This window comes from Malus sylvestris, chromosome 14 (assembly GCF_916048215.2).
Source record: "Malus sylvestris chromosome 14, drMalSylv7.2, whole genome shotgun sequence".
Taxonomy (NCBI): domain Eukaryota; kingdom Viridiplantae; phylum Streptophyta; class Magnoliopsida; order Rosales; family Rosaceae; genus Malus; species Malus sylvestris.
Genome location: NC_062273.1, coordinates 14,394,814 through 14,417,179, shown reverse-complemented (window position 1 = coordinate 14,417,179; position 22,366 = coordinate 14,394,814). Strand labels below are relative to the sequence as shown.

Sequence of the window (22,366 nt, the reverse complement as noted above, 5' to 3'; positions counted from 1 at the left end):
GATTCCCATTTCAACTAATAGGTTGTTACCTTGTATGGTGCAGGTCTCCAATCGAATCCAAGCTGGTGGGAATGATTACATAGACTTTAGGATGCTCAACGCCCCAATCAGGAATGATTACTATCTCCTTCCATTCATAGAGCCAATGTTTGAGTATTTTGAGGAACAGGTCGTGGAGAATGTACCCCTCCATGCCATGGGCCCTATTCAAGCTTAACTGGAGGTATCGTCTAGCTGGAAGACGTTAAAGCAAGCGCTTCTTGGGAGGCCATCCATGTGTTCAAATGAAGGATTGAAGGAATTCGAGCTCCATAACCAGATTTGCGTTCTTAACATCTACTCTTTCTTGTTTTTACTTTGCCATAATTGTCATGTTTGTTAGTTGTGTCGTTTGTTTGCTTATGTGTGATTCTATGTTTGAAACATTGAAGACAATGTTTGGTTTAAGTGTGGGGGAGGGGGGGGTAAACAAGTGTTTTTATTGCAAATTCGTGGGATTTTACCACCTAGCATAACTAGAGTTGTTTTTCATTGTTTTTAAGTGTTTTTAGAGTGTTTTGGAGTGTTTTAGTGTGTATTTGACAGAAAATACGAAAATTTGAAGAAAAAAAGTAGAAAAAGTTTTGAAAAAAAAAACAAAAAAGAGTCGTTTTTAAGTTGTTTTTGTGTGTTTGTTTGTGTCTTAGGGTACCTTCCAACATAATGATGAGGATTTGGTTTTTAATTGCATGACTGTTAATGAAAGTTACAAACATGGGTGGAAGTTTGATATGCTTTTTGGTTTATGCTTGGTTGTAGTTAACGTTTACAAATTCACATGTAATCACAAAGGAAAAAAATTAGTTTTTGTAACATGCTTAAAGGAAGGAACTCAAACTAACGCTACAACCCTGAGAGACTTGAGCCTAAATTTTATTTGGAGAGTTATTAATCTGTGATTTCTTGTTTCTAACGTCGTTGCATGATCTCATTATTCTTTGCTTAGTTGCTACTTAGAATGCATTTTATCACTTTAGTTCCAAATACTAGAACTTGTGCCCGTTTCATTCAAAGCTTAAAATTGAGTGCATAACATATAACAAGATGAAGTTGTTTAGTAGTTACCACCAGAGCCAAAAAGCCTTTGTCCCATGCATTTGTTTTGTAGGTTTAACCCCTTTGAGGTTTAATTAGCCTATTTTCCTTGTTAACCACATTATCCCCACCTAGCCTAGAATAGGACTATCCATACCCTTGTTCTTAAAGTATAGTAGAGCATGACTTAGAGGGAATTCCTTTTGATCTAACATATTGCAGAAATCAAGTGTGGGGGAAGGTTATGTACATGAGAAAAAGAAAAAAAAAGGGTGACAAAAGTAGAAAAAGAAAGAAAAAAATTGTGAAATAAGTGAGAAAGAACTCACAAGTATTGGTTGTTGAAGAAAGGGTCCAAAAAGTGTGAATATGACCCTAAGTATGTAGGAAATCCCCTTAGTGTTTCAAGTTATTTGCTGCATTCAAGAGTGAATTCTAAGTTGATTTCATTACTTTGCTTACTATTGCTTTAAGAAATTTTGTTTATCCTTACCTTTCTTTGTTAGCCAACACCCTTAACCCCGTTACAACCCTTAGACTTCAATCTTGGTTGTTGTGTGTTTCAATATGTGGAGTTGGGATTGGTATGAGCATATGGTATCCCTGGTTCTTGCGTCTAAGTAGTGGCATTCCATTCATGAGATCATATATATGTACATGCATTAATAACTCCAGAAATTGCTTTCTTTGATGATAACATATGTGAGTGTTAGTTTTCATGTTTACATCAATCTTCTCACATATACCTAGTATAGGAAGTATAGTTAGAAAATCAGTGTGAAAATAGATAGTATATCTGGTGAGGCATTGAGGGAATTCTCTAAGGCATGTTACTACATTCAAAACCATGTTTTAAATTGATTTAGTGCAAGCTAGTAAGTGGTGACTGTGATTAAGTATGCGCTCGAGGATAGGGATGACTAAAACCTATGTGAGTAGTAATCTTTAATGTGTCATGTTTCATTGGAAATCCCTGAGACAAACGTTGGAAGGTTTAGGTTTGTTTTATTTGTTTTGTTTCCCTTGTTTTGCTTGAGGACTAGCAAAAGCTAAGTGTGGGGGAATTTGATAGGAGCATATTTATGCGACTTAGTTAGCTTGTTTTCTTGTGTTTTCGTAATTAGTTTGTGTTTATTATAGTGATTTAAGCTATTTTCTTGTGTTTGTAGGTCCAAATGACAAAGTTGGCAAGAAAGTGCATTTTGGAGCATTTTGGGCACTAAATGGATAGCACATGTATGGTCCAAGGTGGATGGACGAATTTAGAGTTCAAAGGCTAGGAATCTAATAAGGAGATGAAGAAATTAAATTCAAGACAAAGAAGATAAAGAATCAGCTCAAAAGATGAAACATTATCCAAAACCTTATCCAATCTTATCTTATCCAAACTAACCTTATCTTATCTTATCCTATCCTAATCTTATCATGCCTTAATTCTAGCTGCAAGGGGACCTAAATATATATTTCTAGAAGCTAATTCTAGAAGCATTCTCTTCTAGAAGTCCCAAATCAGCCACAAAACACATTGTTTCTAGAATCCCTAGAAAAGTGGCGTCTATTCCCTTTTAGAAGGCTCTTGCCTTGCCTTGCAAGCCATTTCTTTTCCCTCCAATCTGTGCCGCACCTTTCCTCACCCAATTCCCCTTGGATTCTGATTTTATTAACCTTATTCCTTATGGGTTTGGGTTGTGCAATCCTTTTCAGAAATTAATTGGACCAAACCTTTTCCTTAGTGAATTTAAATACTTGTGCCGCACCTTTAGGCCCTAATCCTTAATTTCTGCTAAGTTCTAACCCTAATCTGATTAACCCTAGCCCTTGCCGTGCCTATATATATGTGTTTTAAAAGCCAAAATTCGTCACCACCCTCATACCATTCAGAAACACATTACGCCGCAACCTATACACCATTCTACATCATTCTACATCAACATACATCCTTGCCACACCCTTTGGAGAAGAAGGAGATCCTTGTCGTGCTTTCCATTGATGAAAGAAGACCTTGTGCACAAGCCACCTATCCTTAGGAGTTCAAAGAGTCCTAAAAACTATATAACATTGACTCATAAACGACAATCGATGGTTAACTATAAATCTAGAGTTTTTGGATTATGGTGTCGAATTTCGGAATTAACCCCTTCCCAAAAGTTGAGCCTCTCATTACGAGTATTTGTATATTTTTCTTTACATTTATCGCATTTGTACATTAATTATTATTTATTTTTATTAATTTTGTATTCAAATAAAAAACACTATTCATGAGGTTTGAAGTGTTTTAAAATCCAAACGATGATGTCACCATCGTCCAAGTGTAAAGGATGCAATCACGAGCATTTGTATTTTTTTTACAATAATTTTCACACTTGTACAATAATTATTGTGAATTATTATTTATTTTAAAACACTGAGATGCCACATAGGCCTTCTAGTAGTAGTGGTGAAATAATCAAAATGCCCTTGAGATGCCACATAGGCCTTCCATGTAGACCTCAAAGTTCTATCCATTTTTCCACTCTTATTTTACTATTCTTGAATAGTACTCATTTTTACGAATACGTGGCCGCAAACGCCATATCCATTTCCCCTACCTTATGTCTCTCTGTCTCTTACACACACACGCCATATCCCATCACTTTTCCCTCACATCTTTCTCCTTCACAGTCCCATTTTCCCCCATTTCCCCTCATGTTAGCTGATTCTCTGTCTCTCTCTCTGCCCACTCAACCTTTTCTCATCTTTCAACTCTCTCATGTAGCTCTCTCCTCACTCTCTCCCTCTCAGTGCACATCAAAGCACCACCATAACCACCTCCAAAATTATCAAAACATCACCATCTTGTCCAAGCTTCACCAAAAGCCACCAAAAAAAAAAAAAAAAACTCTCAAGACATCAAGGACACTTTGCAACTTGTTCAAGATCTCGTGGCCATGCCTAGCTCGGGAAAAGTATGATTTTTTTGTTTTGTATCTCGATGGAACCTAACGGTTCAAAACATCTTGGTAAGCTTCAATTTCTTCACTTTGTGAGCTTTCCTCAAGTTGTTCAAATGATTCCTTGACATGCATGTGGCTTTTGGGACGTACCATTTAGCTTTCTCCTAATGCACCATCTTTTCCGGCCAATTGTAGGATTTTTCCAAGCTAACTCCGGCCAAACTTTGTTGATTTGGTCGAGGATGAAGGTGTAGAACAACTTCCCATAACCCCTAGGCCTCGAGTTTGAGCTTGCATGCTCGAATCCATTTTGAAACTGACGAAAGCAAAGAACTCCAACTCGGACCATCACTTTTAGGTTATTTTCTATTGAGTTCCGGCCAACTTTTGACCTTGGAATTGGTATAATCCTATTCCTCTCATCCTAAGCTTCATTTTGACATATTATGCGTTAAATTTGGTTGTGTAGCGGCTCCAAATGGGGCTTTTGAATTTCTTCCCAAATTTCCGACAAAAATTTAATTCTTGTGCAAACTAAGGGAAATTAAGTTTATTGCATTACTTATTATTTCTTTAATGATTAGTGTAGTACAGAATAGTTGGATGGTTACGACATGCATGTACCTGTGAGTGGGTCTTTTCATTTTTCAAGTATATATGTGTATATGTGGTTTTTCCTGACAACTGCTTTTATATATTTTGATGTGACATGCCCTATTTAGCTTTACAAGTAAACTTTTCATACATATTTATTATATTATTTGTGAGCATAAACTTGTGGCATGACATCCCTGCGTTTTATCTACTCATTATTACATGTTTGCACGATGTTTCTTAGTTATTTGTATTGTCTTAGGCTAAGGACCAGCTTCACGTGTAGTTCATATGCACCGTTTACATTTGCTTTGGATCCAGAGTTAGGTGTCAGCTTGTCCTTTTGTGTGATGTGTTGGACTCGTATGTGATGCGACTAGCGCAGCTCACGTGATGTAGTACTAGAATGTGAAACCTACACCCAGCCTGTTTCATTGTCTGAATATCTCTGCAATGGATATGTGTGCCTACATAAATTAATGAGCATTGATTTCTTGTAATAATGATTTGAGATTTAATGTTGAGATACTTTCTTGTTGTACCCTACATCTTTTGACTCACTTCTGTTGCAAGGTACCGTATTACATACAGTATTATAATATTTTCGGGAAACTTTATACTTCGTTTGACTCACTTCTGCTGCAAGGTACCCTACATCTTTTGACTCACTCTGCTGCAAGGTACCGTATTACAAAACTTTATTTTTCAGGCCCACTCACCCTTATTTTTCGCCCTTCCAGGATTTTAATGGCAAAGGTTTCGTGATGACGAGGATTACTGGTAAAAGCCATCATGTAGGAGAGTTCTCCTTTCAATATAAATGTCCTTACTCTTCTTTTACTGCAATTTATCTATGCTTTGACATCACTTGTGTGATATGGGTTCAATCCCTCCCACATGCGCACTCTAAATTAGTCACTTTCAGGTTTTAATTTATTCACATTTTCCACATCACTACACTTTATGGCTTCTTCACCTTCCTGAAGGGAAAACTATGAGTTTAACACATGGGATTTCTAAATGACTAGCATGCATATACAATTCAAAATTTATATACATAAGCAACGGAAGCATGTTATCAAATAATATCAAAGCTATAGTCATGCAAATCCCCTTCAAGGTTCATAGGTTTATATATACTGCATCTAAAACATTCAAGTTAAGAACTAAGTGAAAGTATAGATCTATACCTCTTGATCTTGATTTTAGACCAAGGATGGACCACCTCCAAGCCCTTTGCTCTTTGAAGTCCTTGAGCCTAGCCTCCCTCCTTGCCTCCTCCACTTTGTTAGTAAGAGTGCTCCAAGGTTCTCCTTTAGTCTCCAAAGGAGAAGACCTCTAAATATGCACACCCACTAGTGTAGTGAGATGGATGGAGGAATAACCAAAAGGGTGAAAGATTGTTAGCTAAATCACCCTCAAGGTGGCCGGCCTTTTGTGTTTTTAGAGAGATGTTTCTTTTGCCTCTTTGTTGTTTTAAAACACACAAAAAAAACCCTAAGGAATAAATCTCTATAAAGTTCCTTATATAGACAAAAAGAAACCTAGTCAACAACTTGACTAAATATCTCTCCCTCTCCACTTTAAATGGCCGGCCCCTTTGTGTTGGTTTGGGCTTTGGGCTTTTATTTATTTCTAGTCATCCAATGCTTGAATAAAAGCCCAATGGGTTTAGGCCCAATGGACCCAATTAAACCCGAACGTTTCTTTAAGCCCAAAACGATCTTTTATCGCTTTTATGATTTCTTTAGACTTTCTAAATTAATCACAACACTTAATTAATCCAATTAATTATTTCCATCATCCATTAATTACTCACTACAAGAGTGTATCGGTGTACAATCATTTTAGGTTCTAATTAGCAAGGCAGTGAGGTGATTGACATCAATCCAATTGATTATATTTAATCCAATCACTTAGTGAATTAAAACTTCCTTTTAATTCACCTTTCGTCTTTGATGACTACATTTAATCATCTAGAAGAACTCACAAGCTATGAGTGACATCTAACCATATGTCATAGCTACCCAAGCTAATGTAGAAGTTGTTCGGAGAACCTATTCAGTTGGAATTACAATGTAATTCGATCCTTCTCTAAAACAATACTCTCAATCACATTACTAGGGTATGGATATATTATGTCAAACCCCTAAAGTGATAATTCCTTCTTATATGATTCTATTGAGTCGTATAGGAACGCTTTCCTTTATTACGCTCGATACTTCGGCCGAAGGTTCCCGAATCATATCTTAGAGTATTCTTCCTCTCTTATCGAAGATTAGAGATTCCTTGTTGCGCATTCACTTGCCTTCATGACTAAGTGGCTTAACCCCAATTATGCTGTGGACACCCACGAATGGGGTGACTTTGACATAATCAAAGATTAAGTACTTAGCCACAAGACAACGACGATGCCTCAGGTCAAATGACTACTTACATTATTCCAACCATTAGAGTTACTTGCTTGACATGTGAGTAGACCTCCATGCAAGTACTCTCGTTCGATTGTGTTCAGTGAACTCACTCCCTTAATGAGCACCTACATACTTGTCTTAGTGCTACTACACAAATGGGATGAGACTTTCCATTCTTCCATTTGAAGCGGACACAGTATGTACCGGTCTAAGCACTGTCAGTATCCCTCCGACAATCCAATGACCAGGAACCTTTTGGACATAATGGTTATGTGAAGAAGGTCTCTGTAGTCTAACATCATTAGATTACTTCTTCAATCAATCCATTGTCCATGGATTCATCAATTAGGACATATATCGTTTATTGAGATAGTCCTAATTAGTATCTTTGCCATTTGATGTATAAGAGTCATCCATACATCGATTCATTTGTCCTGAAAGGTTTCTTCCAAAGATTGACTTTCAGGGCATATTTCCAACACTTCCAGGTAGGCAGTATCGCTATCATCAAACATGTGATGTAAGCATACTCAATTCTTGAATTCTAAAGTCATAATTATGCCACCTCGTCGAACATGAAGTATACCAGCTTTTCATGACTTTAGGGCAACTTGGAACAACTATTGCTGACAATTTTCTACAACTTACCGACCTTTTAGAATGACGCTTTGGCAACTGCCATTTAACTTTTAAGGAAAGAACCTCATTGCTAAAGAAATATCTAAAACGAAGACATTTTGTTGACTGTGAAGTATGGTAGGCATGTCAACAATTATGTACCACCTAAAATTTACCGATCAATCCCAACTATAATCCAACAATCGTTACCAACCCTTATTTGTTAGGAAACCGCATGCGCTTTCAATCTTGGTAGTCTTTATTTAATGTGCCACTTCCTAGAATTTCCTCGAGGTTTTGCTTCACCTCAAAGTTTTTGAAATGTCTTGAGTGACCATGTTAGTGTTAGAAGTGGTTGCACTTTACATAAAAACATTTGGGGGATAGTCACAATTGGTCTCCGACAACATCAATCTTTCAAACATAACACTTATGATTCCGGATCTTCAGGAGGAATATCGAATTTTGGTAAAGTTAGCCACAATTTCCATTCTCGAACATAGGGTAGTTTCACTAACACTAGTACCCGTCACTACGGTGAGTATTGTTACGAGAGTACAATTTGTTATACCTACGGTTAACATACATACCAAAAACAGTAGTAGGTGTTTGCAAAAGCGACAAAATCACCTCAAAGGAGTAGCCTTCCTAGAAATCTTACTTACTCTTCCGACCATGCCTTAGGTAGTAGCTAGCCTAGGTGACGTTAATTGTCACCAGAACAAGATTGTCCTGTATCCGGGAGTTGTGAACCAGTATCCAAGCAGTATGATCTCTTTATATTGAAAATACATTGTGATATATGGTTATCATACCTCATTGCCAGGACATTGGTTTACAATTTCATGAAGGCGAACATTACTAGAATACCATAGGCAGCACCACCAACATACACACATATCAAGACAAATAGAGCCAACAAAACCACAATCGTGGAAAATTAGGAGCGAGCCATGCATGAGCAGCAAACTTGTAATCATATCAACGACATAATCCACCAATCAGTCATATTATTCTTGTTTGCTGAAATACTTCAACCACATGGTACCTTAGTCCAGTACATCTTGAGAATTCCAATGCCACAAGGCAATTGTGTTATGTCCATTGCAAGTGTAGTGGTTGCACCATTTCATTACCAATCCAGTAATGCCAGTTAATCTTATTTTATTGGATATCGTGGAATTCCACGTCAAAGAGATAGATCGACTACATTATTATTATTCCTTTGGTGGATCATTGATTGAAAGTAGTCATTTTTCGACGACCTGTCATCCCAATGGTCAGCTCCACTGGTAAACATTAGAAACTAAAGCACAAAATCCCGCCGTAAACGCAAAACATTTGTTGATGCACAAAACCAGATGGTCTTAGAACAACGTAAATCCGACCGTGAATCTGCATGAAAGTAAATATCACAAGATGGATCGTGGTTCACCCCAAAGTTTGGGCAACGTCCACACTGATTATGTATTTATCTGAGATGTGAGAGGAGTGAGGGAGAGAGATTCAGGGCCTCTGAGGGAGAGAGTGAGGTCTCGGATGACCTCTCAGGATGAGAATAAGACCCCCCTAATTGTGATGGTGAGGGGTCCTTTTATAGAATAATAACCCCTCACTTATTACATATTTGCCCTTTCTTTTATCATATCATTACATTTAAGTCCCTCGAGTATTCGTACAAGATCTAAATATGAGGCCCTAAATATGGTATAAACAGTAGCCCCCCAAGTCTTCAGTCAAGAGAGTATTTTGGCTGGAGACTTGAAATTCAGTCCATGTGTGGGCCGAAGTAACTAGATGTTATCTTGAACTGATGTTCGATATGAGGCGGTGCTCAATCTGAAAAGATGCTCAACTAGAAGTAGCATATGCTGTGAGGCTACTCGGCTCGTGGCTTATGTTACCTTGGTTGGCTCGACTTGTGGCGTTGAAGGTGATGGAGTCTCTTTTATAGAATAAGGGCTCGTTCCTCAATACATAAGTGATGGGTTATAAGTGATGCTCACAGCGAGGCGGTTGCTCAGCTGACGGTGTTGCTCTCTAATGAATGTGTGGGAGTCCCTTTTATAAAATAAGGGCTCGCTCCTCAATACATAAGTGATGGGCTAGGAGTGATGCTTACGGCGAGGCGGTTGCTTAGCTGGCGGCGTTGCTCTCTAATGAAGGAGAGGGAGTCCATTTTATAAAATAAGGGCTCGCTCCTCAATACATAAGTGATGGGCTAGGAGTGATGCTTGCGGTGAGGCGGTTGCTCAGTTGGCGGCGTTGTTCTCTAATGAAGGTGAGGGAGTCCCTTTTATAAAATAAGGGCTCGCTCCTTAATACATAAATAATGGACTAAGTCTCCCAAGTATTTTTCATGAGGCCCAGTTAAGGCCTAATATATGGTACATAATGTAGTCCCCCAAGTCTTCAGTCAATAGAGTCTGTTGGCTGGAGACTTCAAATTGAATCCATGTATAGGCCGAAGTGGCATTTTTTCGGATGCGGTATTTGTATACCCTGCATTGAAGCTTTGTAGGTGAAGCTTTAAGCTAGAGCTCTGTAAATGACGATTTTGAAGCTAGAGCTCTGTAAATGACGCTTTTGAAGCTTAGAGCTCTGTAAATGAAGCTTTTGAAGCTGATTGACATGAGTGATGCTCATGAATGTTTATGTTGATTGACATGAGTGATGCTCATGGATGTTGTCATGAGTGATGCTCATGAATGTTAACATGAGTGATGGTCATGAATGTTGACATGAATGATGGTCATGAATGTTTATGTATGATTGTCATGAGTGATGCTCATGAATGTTTATGTATAAATGACATGAGTAATGCTCATGTATAATTTGGAGTACTGGGTGTACTTTTGATCACCTGGTTGGTGGCATGAAGAAAAGTACAGGTTGTACATTTCGACCTGGTTTGGGAGTAAGGTGGTTAAAAAAAAAACACCCATGAAAAAAAGCTGTAAGGGTTTTAGGTGTTTGGTAAACTGAAAAAAAAGGGCTTATTTTGGAAGCTGCTGTGAGAATAAGCTGAAATCAAAGGAAAAAGCTAAAGCTGCTATTTGCAGCTTTGGAAAACTGGCTTTTTTTCAAAGCACACGGAACTACAGTGCTCCTTTAATGAAAAGACCCACTATCAGACTGCTTTTTTTTCCAAAAGCACTTTTACAAAAAAGTTTACCAAACACTCTGCTGCTTTATTTCACAGCCGCTTATTCTCACAGCAGCTTTTTTTCAAAGCACAGCAATATCAAACCAACCCTTCATCACCTGGTTGGTGGCATGAATGGCTAGTTGCCAAATGATATTAGAGTACGGGTTGTACATTTCATCACTTGGTTGGTGACTTGAATGGCTAGTTGCCAAATGATATTAGAGTACGGGTTGTACATTTCATCACCTGGTTTGTAGTAATAGCGGCAGGTTGCCGAATAATTTTATAGTACTGGACGTACTTTTGATCACCTGGTTGGTGGTAAGAGCGGCGGGTTGCCGAATAATTGTGGAGTACTGGGCGTACTTTTGATGACCTGGTTAGTGCTATTTTAGGCTTATGGGCCTTCGCTCTCTACACAACATTTCAGCCCATTTATTTTGGGCTCAGCCTTTTTTTTTCTTTTTCTTTTTTTTTTTTTTACCCTGTAATGGGGTTTATACAGATATCTCCGAAAGATACGGAAAATAAATTACATCATTCAAAAATAAGGAAAGTAAACCACATCACTCTGGTGATGTGTTATTCCTTGCTTTTGCAGTGTACCCATGTGCTCTCGCAGAGGAAAGCCTTCCTTTTGCTTTCTGCTTTTTCTCGGTTTTTTCTGCTTTGCTTTTGCTGTTCTGCAATTATCTCCGAGACTGATTGAGTAGTGGGTTGTTTCATCATTCTTTGGTGGTGGCTTAGAGAAGCAATAATGATAAAGCAAAATAATAAAGAAAAATGGGTCTTATTTGCAATCACGAAAGAATCAATTTTTTTGGTAACCCAACCCTTTGTGCGTCAGCAGTTGATTTGTTTGTGTTGTCCACATCGGCTTTTCCAAAAAAGCTTCTTTAGTCTCTCTCTTCCTCCAAATTTCAGAAAAGCACTGATAAAGCTTATGAGGCATGTTGGGACGTCGGCATCTAATACAGCATTTCTAGCTCCTGATTCTTTAAAAACACCTTCCTTATATCTGGGCCCGGCTTTACACTAGCACATGGTGGGACTGGGGGAAGACATAGACCATCCGTCTTCCCTCTATTTGCATATGGCTTGGAATAATAAAGAAAAATGAGTCTTCACTGCCTTTTTCTTTTTCTTTTTCTTTTGACTGTACTTTCTCTAAGAATAATCATCAGGTGGAATATCAGCCAAAGTTTAGTCAAGAGTGGAAGAGGAAGGCTGGACACCGAGGATAGTGCAAGCAGTGGAAGTGGCGGAGAGGGGAGAAACATCCTTTCTGCAGTTCTTCACTGTGAATCGTGGCTTATCCAGATGCAGCAGCAGCAGCACGAATTGGGAACTGTGGAAATGCGAGCGGGGGCTGATGATGGACGACGACCGCCGAATGTTAATTCCCACCTGATCTTGGATATGCTGGTATGGGAATCTTCATTGCACGAAAAATAGTAAGGCTAGTAGCTGCTAGATCTGACTCCTCCAGACAGAGTGGGCAGACTCAATGGCCTTCCTGCGTCTACTAGCTGACAGATCCCGATGACGTTCTTCGTTGCATACTGCTCCGTCGGCATTTTCGTCGGCTAGCACCATGCACTTCTCAACGGGCCTCGATTCATTCTCACTCTCCTTTAGCAGGTAATCGTCAGCAATGGCATCACCATCGTCCGATGGCGTCTTCGACGGCCTTTTTGGGTAAGACTAGAACAGTCATGGAAGAAAGCCATCTCGGGCTGGATCATAACCTAGTGGAAGGTATGGCGTTGCACAGCTCTTGGGTGTCACCAAGATTGTGGGGGATGCTGAATCGGAACCTATTGTCGTTAAGAAAAACTGCATCGAGATCCTTATCGAAGAGCTAGGAGGGGACGGAGCCTTTGAACTCGTTGAAGCGGAGATCCAAGTACTTGAGGGAAGGCAGAGACAACACTACTTTGTGACTCAATGAGTGACTCGACCACAAATTAGAGAAAGAGAGAAGGAGGCCGGTGAGATCGAAGTAGGGGCGTGAGGGAATAAGGAGTTTGAGAGAGAGATTGTGTCTCTATGTGGGTTTTGCAGATCCACGGCGGAGGTGAAAAATTGAGAGAGAACCGACATAGCTTTTTGTGTCATTTCCCATAGACAGCGCCAAATGTTGATGCACAAAACCGGATGGTCTTGGAACAACGTAAATCGGACCGTGAATCTGCATGAAAGTAAATGACACAAGATGTATCGTGGTTCACCCTAAGGTTTGAGCTACGTCCACACTGATTATGTATTTATCTGAGATGTGAGGGGAGTGAAGGAGAGAGATTCAGAGCCTCTAAGGGAGAGAGTGAGGTCTCGGATGGCCTAGGAATTGTCCTCTCAGGATGAGAATGAGACCCCCCATAATTGTGAGGGTGAGGGGTCCTTTTATAGAATAAGGACTCCTCACTTATTACATATTTCCCCCTTCTTTTATCACATAATTACATTTAAGTCCCTCGAGTATTCATACAAGATCTAAATACGAGGCCCTAAATATGGTATAAACAAGTCATATTATTCTTATTTGCTGAAATACTTCAACCACATGGTACCTTAGTCTGGTACATCTTGAGAATTCCAATGCCACAAGGCAATATGTCTAGTGCAAGTGTAGTGGTTGCACCATTTCATTACCAATCCAGTAATGCCAATTAATCTTATTTTATTGGATATCATGGAATTCCACGTCTAAGAGATGGATCGACTACATTATTATTATTCCTTTGGTGGAGCATTGACCGAAAGTAGTCATTTTTCGACGACCTGTCATCCCAATGGTCAGCTCCACTGGTAAACATTAGAAACTGAAGCACAAAATCCCACTGTAAACACAAAACATTTATTGAGAAAAGTTGTGAAGGCTTATAAGCATGTGTTGTAAAGAAAGATGACAATCCAGTACAACTAGAAACTGTGAACCCGGTCAACCTAAATTCCTGACATCATTCATAAATATCTATTTGTGATACCACTAGATTGAGATGTGTGAAGCACCATTGACCTACGTCCAATGATAACACTTATCTTCCTTGAACCTTCATCATAGAGACCTTTGCTTCCATTCATGTAGAGCAAAAACTGAACCTTAAGACTGTACATTGTTTACTAGCAATTTAATTGGGTGATAATTAAAAATCGTTAATCCTGTCTCGAAATGATGATCTGTCCGACCAACTTTATAGAACCCCAGCTTTCTTTGAGATTGATCTGAAGTTTAGTTGTGACCAACTACAGCGAAAAAAATGATGATTTTCCTAGGACTATGTTCAAGACTCGACATGTTCATTGTGAGTTCCTTATGATGTCATGCAGGTTGACAAATGCTCCAATATCATTCATGAACCTGACGGACTGCACATTCTGCCCATATCTTGAGAAATTCATGATAACCTTATCAAGAACTTCCTTGTTTACTCCAATAATGAAGTCAAAATTTCTAGGCACCAATGATTTGATCTGAGCAATTTCAAAGTGAATTAGCGTTACACTAAATTTCCCAAATGCCTGTTTTGTTTAGATCATGTGCCTTTTTGGGAGACGTGATCTCATTAGACAACATTCTTGTCAATCCCCAAAAATGTTGCAATTGAAGAACAAAAAATTTGGAACCCCCACAAGGTTTTGCAAAATACGAGGTATCCTTAGTCTTGCCGATTGCCATTGACGGTCTGTTTTAACTTTCTCCGCCATAGCCTTATTCCTTACAAAGCTGACCAAGAAAGAAGTTAGTTTTGTTTTAGACATGAATGTGATTAAGTTTCTGACAACTAAGGTGTTGTCTCTTTTCGACTATTGTTCTTACATTTCTCAATGACACCAATAATTTCAAATTCTACCATGATACTTCACTGAATGATCTGGCTGCGTGCTGATGCAGCATGGTAGGGTAACTGTTTATGCCTTCCAACAACTGGAACACATGAAGTGAACTATCTTACCTATGACTTAGAGTTGACAATTGTTGCCTTTATAGAAAACTTAATGGTTTCTCTACAGAGAAACATGCTGAAATCTTCATCGACTCTGATAACCCTCTCAAATACATCTTTACTTGGAAGAAGTTTAATTGCAGACAGCGGCGATAAAAAAAAATCAATTAGTGTCTACAATTGCACCCTCTTGTACTACCCTGGTTATGTAAACATAGTTATTGACGACTTTAACAGAAAAACACATGAATGATCGAATACCTTTCAGCTTGTCCTATCCCATTTTAGTTACAACTCATGAGTATTGATGTGACATTGCTTACAGATCATTAGAAAACTTTGTTAACTAATTTTCAAGTTCGACCCTTTTACTTTTTACTTGGGATGAAAAAGGAGATTGCTTAGTTATTAAGCAAATACCTGATTTGTAAGCAAGTTAAAGCAGAAAGAAAGAAATTGTTCGAGTTGTTACAGTCACTCCTTATATCCAGATGGATATAAGAGAATATCACCATGGACTTCATGTACGAGTCACCTCGTACACGTGGAGACTTCGGTGATTGTCAACCGACTTACTAAAATGCCCATCTTTCGTCGGCCCACAGAGACACCGTCTAAAGCACTTGGCACAATTCCATCCCACATTTATTCTTATTTTATTCCTTAACGCCAAAAAATTTCGAAGTGCCCATGGTCGACTAAGTGGAAATCCTACATGGATTTCATGCATGGCCATCTGAGTCCTTATCACTTCCTGTTCCCTTTCAAAACTTTCTAGGTAGTATGTGTTCTTACAAACACACGAGTGTGAATGATCTGTAAATCAGACAATTTATGCACTTTTCCCAATAGTGGCAAAATAATAATTTTGCACCCTCACGATTCCATTACATGTTTATCGAGACAATAATCGGTTATTGGTATTGCAGGCTGTAGACTGTAGACTGAAATATCGATAACTTATTCGTTACGTTCGTCAAGCAAGTAGGCGCCCATTTATGGTAGTATTTTTTTAATTAGGCCTTGTGCCAAATTAATTATTGTTTGGGCTTGACCCAAAGACACACACACACATACACTCGTAGTGCTCATCACTACGATCCCATGAAAGCAAGCCATACATAATTCAGGGAAACCACTATGCTGAAAAGGCTTCATGGGAAATTGAAGAACATGTGAGAGACTTGTATCCGTACTCCTTCTTTGATTAAATTCTTTTGTTTTAATTTTGAGGATGAAATTTTCTTAAGGGGGTAGATTATGACATCCCGTCTCAAATTTATTATATTTTATTCTCAATAATAGTGAAATGATCAAAATGCGCCTGAGATGCTACTTAGGCCATCCACGTGGACCTTAAATTTTCCTTCATTTTTCCACTCTTATTTTACTATTCTTGAATAGTACTTATTTTTACGAACACGTGGTCATAAACGGAACCCAATTTGAAGTTATAACAAACAAGTTATAATCAAAACTGTGTAAAAATACCTTAGGCAAATTCAAATTCGAAATTCTTATGCAGTGTGCCACTGCTTTGGTCTGAATTTCGAATTAGCCTTGTGGGTTGTGTGAGTTGCAAACCAAGAAATTTGGTTTAAGTGTGCAGCAAGTAGACAATTTAATATTGTTTTATTAGGTTTTGAAAACCCACACTTTTGTGCCATCATCCATCAGACATCATTTATTTTCCACTTTTTTAAATATATTTTCTCTCTCCCACTATCTCATGTCTCTCTCTCTCTCTCTCTCTCTCTCTTATACACACACACGCCATATCCCATCACTTTTCCCTCACATCTCTCTCCCTCACAGTCCCATTTTCCCTCATTTCAATCGATTCTCTCTCTCTTTCTACCCACTCAACCTTCTCTCATCAATAAACTCTCTCACGTAGCTCTCTCCTCATTCTCTCCTTCTCGGTGCACATAAAAACACCACCACAACCACCTCCAAAATTCTCAAAACATCACCATCTTCTCTAAGCTTCACCCAAAGCCACCCAAAAAAAAACTCTTAAGACATCAAGGACACTCTACAATTCGTTCCAAATCTCATGGTTTTGCCTAGCTCGGGAAAAATACGATGTTTTCATCTCGTATCTCGATGGAACCCAACGGTTCAAACCATCTCGGTAAGCTTCAATTTCTTCACTTTGTGAGCTTTCCTCAAGTTGTTCAAATGATTCCTTGACATGCATGTGGCTTTTGGGACATACCATTTAGCTTTTTCTTAATGCAACATCTTTTCCGGCGAGTTGTACGATTTTTCCAAGCTAACTCCAGCTAAACCTCATTGATTTGGTTGAGTTGTGTAGAATGACTTCTCATAACCCTTAGGCCTTGGGTTTGAGCTTGCATTCTCGAATCCATTTTGAAATCGACGAACACAAAGAACTCCAACTTGGACCGTCACTTTCAGGTCATTTTCCGATGAGCTCTAGCCAACTTTTGACCTTAAAATTGGTATAATCTTATTTCTCTCATCCTAAGCTTCGTTTTGACATATTATGCGTTAAATTTAGTTGTGCAATGGCTCCGAATGGGCCCGTTTCAATTTCTTCCCAAATTTCCAACATAAATCTCATTCTTGTGCAAACTAAGGGAAATTAAGTTTACTGCATTAATTTTATTGCTTTAGGGAACTGTTATTAGCACTCCAAAAATCTCATTCTACACTCCTCACAAGTGTATTTTTCTTTCTAATTATAGAAAGTTTGGAGTGCCAAATGAGATTTTTGGAGTACTAATAACAATTCCCTTACTTTAATGATTAGTGTAGTAATTTTCCGTTTAGGAGAGGACCATCCGAAGGTGTACCATGAGCATAATAATTGGACGGTTACGACATGTATGTACTTGTGAGTGAGTCTTTTCATTTTTTAAGTGTATATGTGTATATGTGATTTTTCTTGATAACTGCTTTTATATATTATGATGTGACATGTCATATTTAGCTTTACAAATAAACTTTTCGTACACTTTTGATGCAGGGCACAACGGACAGAAATGAATAAAATGAAATGAGAACAAAAAATTAGGATAATAAGGATGGATAGGTAGGGTTCACTATCTCTTAGTGAGAGAAGAGGCCTGAAAACCCTATAAACTTTGGTTATAGTACCAGCCTACAATGTAGACACTAGAAAGAACAAAGATGCAGACTCTTAACTAAGAGAAAGGCACATAAAAACGAGTTTACAACTCAAATATTAATATGATAATTCAAACAAGTTCTCCCCTCCTTCTTTATAAATACAAGTATTTATAGGCTTACAACTTAAAGTGAAAAATATTAAAAGACATAAAACATAAAGGCTTACAATATAACTCCTAAAAAACTAAATGATTTCTTAAAATGTCATTAACCTAGGAATTCCATAAGCCACAAATTTAAAGCTAGATACATGCATTATAACTCTAAAAATGCACGTATTATATTATAAAACTTAAATCCCAGTTGCCAGTAATTTTATGTAATAACGCCTTTAGTCTTTGGCCTGCATCATTCTCGTGGGGTTGGAGAGAATTTGTCCTTGAATTCGGATCATCATTTGATTTGGAGCAATAAAATTGAACTCTACCAGTCCAAACAAATAGGTATTTGGAGCATTTAATATTGACTTTTGAAGTGTGAAAAGCACCCTTAATAGCATACCTCGCAACCTTGACATTCTTTTTCATTATTTATAATGTCAACCAAAACTTTGGAAATTTTGAAGTAGAAGACATCAACCCCAATTAAATCACATATCCAAAAGTTTCCAATGAACTCATTAAATCATGAAACTCCAACTTCAAAAATTCTTTGTAATCAGCATTTTTAATAATTAGACAAGATTCCATATCAACATTTTGTTGAACCACACAAGAACCTTGACAGCAAACTTGATAAGTACCTATTTGTTTGGACTGGTAAAAAACTGAACATTACATAAAGAAAGTAATCCAATCAGCCAAAAAACGTCCAAAACGCCTTGGCTATTATTAAGAGCTACTAATGTTATTAAGTTCTTCTAATAAGCCATAGTCATTGATTTTATCCCAATGATTCAATAAATATAGTGGCAAATTGATATGCATCATCATCTTGGGGTTGGAGAAAATTCACCCTCGAATTTGCATTTCCAGTATCATCGATGTCCCCTCTGTATGGAATGAAGTGTTTCAGTTTGAACACATTGAATATGGCTTGGTAACTTGGTGTCATGATTGAAACAATCGAACTTGGTAATCCAAGAAGTCAGTACATGCCACAAAATAATAACTTAGCAACTTCTAAAGCATCCATTGTCTTCTTGTAGGCAATAAGGTAAGCCATTTTAGAAAATTGATCCCCCACAACAAAAATTGAGTCTACACCATGCTGAGTATGAGGCAAACCCAAAACAAAATCCTTTCTCATGTCCACCCATGGTTGTGATTGACTAGGTAATGGCATGTACAAAGCAGTGTTCGTCGCCTTGCCTTTAGAAACTTGACAGATTCGACTTTGTTCCACAAAACAATATACCTCTTTACGCATGGCAGGCCAGAAATGAGAAAAAAACACTAGTGTAAAGGTTTTGTCCCTTCCAACGCGGCCATCATTATGTAACTCTTGTATGATCTACAGCCTCAAACTAGACTCAGGTATACAAAGTTGATTCCCTTTAAAGAGAAACCCATCATAGAACACATAATATGTTCTTCTCGAATAAACTAGTCCCCAAGTTTTATTTGGTCTTCCTTTGTCTTTCGGATACCCAACAAGTACTTGCCACAATAGCCAACTAAGAACCACAAATTCAGCATGCATCAACATATCCAAATAGTACAAAATTCCAAATAATTTCATTCTTCTCCACTTTGTCATGTTCCGTTTGGAATTTAATCTTTTCTTGATGACATAAATTGCATTTAAGTGCACATACAATTTACAGCAAAACATCTTGATATTTTAGACTTTGAAAAGTGTAGACATAATTCTAACAATGTGAAAAATTTCTTTTCTCCAAGTAAAATTTTGTAACATGACAAGCAACAAATGATTCCCAAACATAATAATAAAAGTTATAGAAATGAAGAATAGATTTTACCGCAAGTACCTCAACCATTGAACCCAAATCTTCATCATTATTCCATTCATCCAGAATCAAGGCAGAATCCCAATCGGCATCACAATGAGTTTCGATTTGCAGAGTAAATTGAATTTCATTAGCTACTTTAATCACAAGCATATAATCTTCATCATACTCATCATAAATAGGTAGAAAATTCCAATCGACTAAATTATCGATTTCGTAAAAGCCTGACAACATCAACATGATAACCTAAGAATCGATTAAGGCTCTGATTACCAACTGATGCAGGGCGCAGCGGATAGAAATGAAATAAAATGATAGATATGATTGATATATAGGGTCCACTATCTCATAGTGCGAGGAGAGACCTAAAAACCCCAAAACCCCGTCTCTAGTACTAGCCTACAACTTAGACAACTAGAAAAACAAAGCAGAACAATCTCACAAAGAGAAAGGAACAAAACTGAAATAGAGAAACACTCTGAGAATTTCATTCATCAACAACATCCAACTCTTTCATCTTACAGAAAGAGGTGGTATTTATAACCATTTTATAACATACATTTAGAAATTAAAAAGGCAATAAACTTAAAATGATAAAAAAAATGAAAATTACATAAATAAAGTAATCCAATCAGCCAAAAAACGTCCAAAACACCCTGGCTATTATTAAGAGCTACTAATGTTATTAAGTTCTTCTGATTGGCCATAGTCATTGATTTTATCCCAATGATTTAATAAATACAGTGGCGAACTGATCTGCATCAACTTTATAATTATAATATTATTTGTGAGCATAAACTTGTGGCATGACATCCTTGCATTTTATCTGCTCATTATTACATGTTTTCACAATGTCTCTTAGTTATTTGTATTGTCTTAGGCCAAGGACCAGTTTCACGGGTAGTTCACATGCATCGTTTACATTCACTTTGGATCCAGAGTTAGGTGCCAGCTTGTCCTTTTGTGTGATGTGTTGGACTCATATGTGATGGGACTAGCACAGCTCACGTGATGTAGTACTAGAATGTAAAACCTACACTCAACATGTTCCATTGTATGAATATCTCTGCAATGGACTTGTGTGCCTACATACATTAATGCGCATTGATTTCTTGTAATAACGATTTGAGATTTAATGTTGAGATACCTTGTTGTTGTACCCTGCATCTTTTGACTCACTTCTGCTGCAGGGTACCGTATTACATACTAGTATTATAATATTTTCGGGAAACTTTATACTTGTTTTACAGCAAGGGGTTACACATTTTCGAAAATGATTTACAAAATGTGGGAAAAAAATAACTAGCAATGCCAGACCTGAATTGAACCCACACCTGTAAAATTGAATTAGGTGATGCTTAGTACATAAAATTGAATTAGGTGATGCTTAGTACATTTTATTTTGTATTTAGACATCTTAATCATATATATAACGAGTTTTCTTGATCGGGGTGCCTATGTGGCCATCTTTTTCAACTGTCTTCAGGATTCACCTGTATTTGAAAGTGTGTTAGATTTGCGTGCTCAAATAGAAATTTCACTACATTGATGCTAGGTGGACCATGTCCAACACTATTTTGATATGAATAATATTATATGGAATGCATTACTGATCAGCTCTCTAATACAGGTAAACCTCACCCATAAAATTTGCAATAAAGAAAAGTTTGTGACTAAAAGGGATATCTGATGGACTTGCTTTTTAAGAACATTTTGTTCACAAAAAAATCTAGAATGTTTATTTGACGGGAAAAATGTGTGTGGCGCTACATACACTAAATTTGTGCATCAAATATTGTGGCACATTCTACATCAAATAAATTTTTATTACAATTATTCTTCAAATTCCAAATTGATTAAAGTACAAAGTTAATTGGTGTTGCATCATTTGGTGCACAAATTTGACAGACAAATTTGGTGTACTTGCATTATGCAAAACTTTAAATTTTCCATAATATAAATATATCGGTAGGATTAAGACTCCCATTTGAGAGAGATTTTTCAGTGTATCCAGATCACGAGGTGGTACACCATGTTTCACTAGACAACTGGTGAGATACTTGTTTTAAAAAATTAAGAACTTGAAAATAAAACTTCTCTACACTTATATAGTGATACGCGGTGTACCACTCGTATTCCAAACACAATGAAAAACTTATCCCCCCTTTAATATTGTTTTTTTTTTCTTTCATTAAAGGCTATTTCACTTTAAAATTAAGCAACAAAAAAATGTTTGGTAAAAATCCTGCTTATTTTAAAAGTCATTCCATACAACAGCTTTTAAAATCTACTTTCATAAAAATGAAGTAGTTGAGCCTTTGATAAAGATTTTCAATTTATTTAATACCCTTGTTAGTTTTTTTAAATAACGTTATTTATTGTTCAACACACATTTTATCTCTTGTTGAATAAAAGTGATCTCCAACAGTTACCACTACATGCATTAACCCCACCACAGCCATTACCACCACCAATGTTGCCACCACCACAATCATCACAACCAGCACCACTGGTTAATAGGTGATAGGATTAATTAACAATGCACCTCTGGTATTTCTTAAATCTTGATGGCT

The 22,366-nt window shown here is 37.5% G+C and overlaps 1 long non-coding RNA gene across 1 annotated transcript; it reads left to right on the top strand.

Moving 5' to 3' along the window:
- Window positions 1-16,491: 16,491 nt before the first annotated feature.
- Window positions 16,492-20,957, top strand: LOC126598629 (uncharacterized). The gene is made up of 2 exons (XR_007614907.1): window positions 16,492-16,862; window positions 17,046-20,957. It is a non-coding gene; the product is annotated as an uncharacterized LOC126598629 (long non-coding RNA).
- Window positions 20,958-22,366: the final 1,409 nt, after the last annotated feature.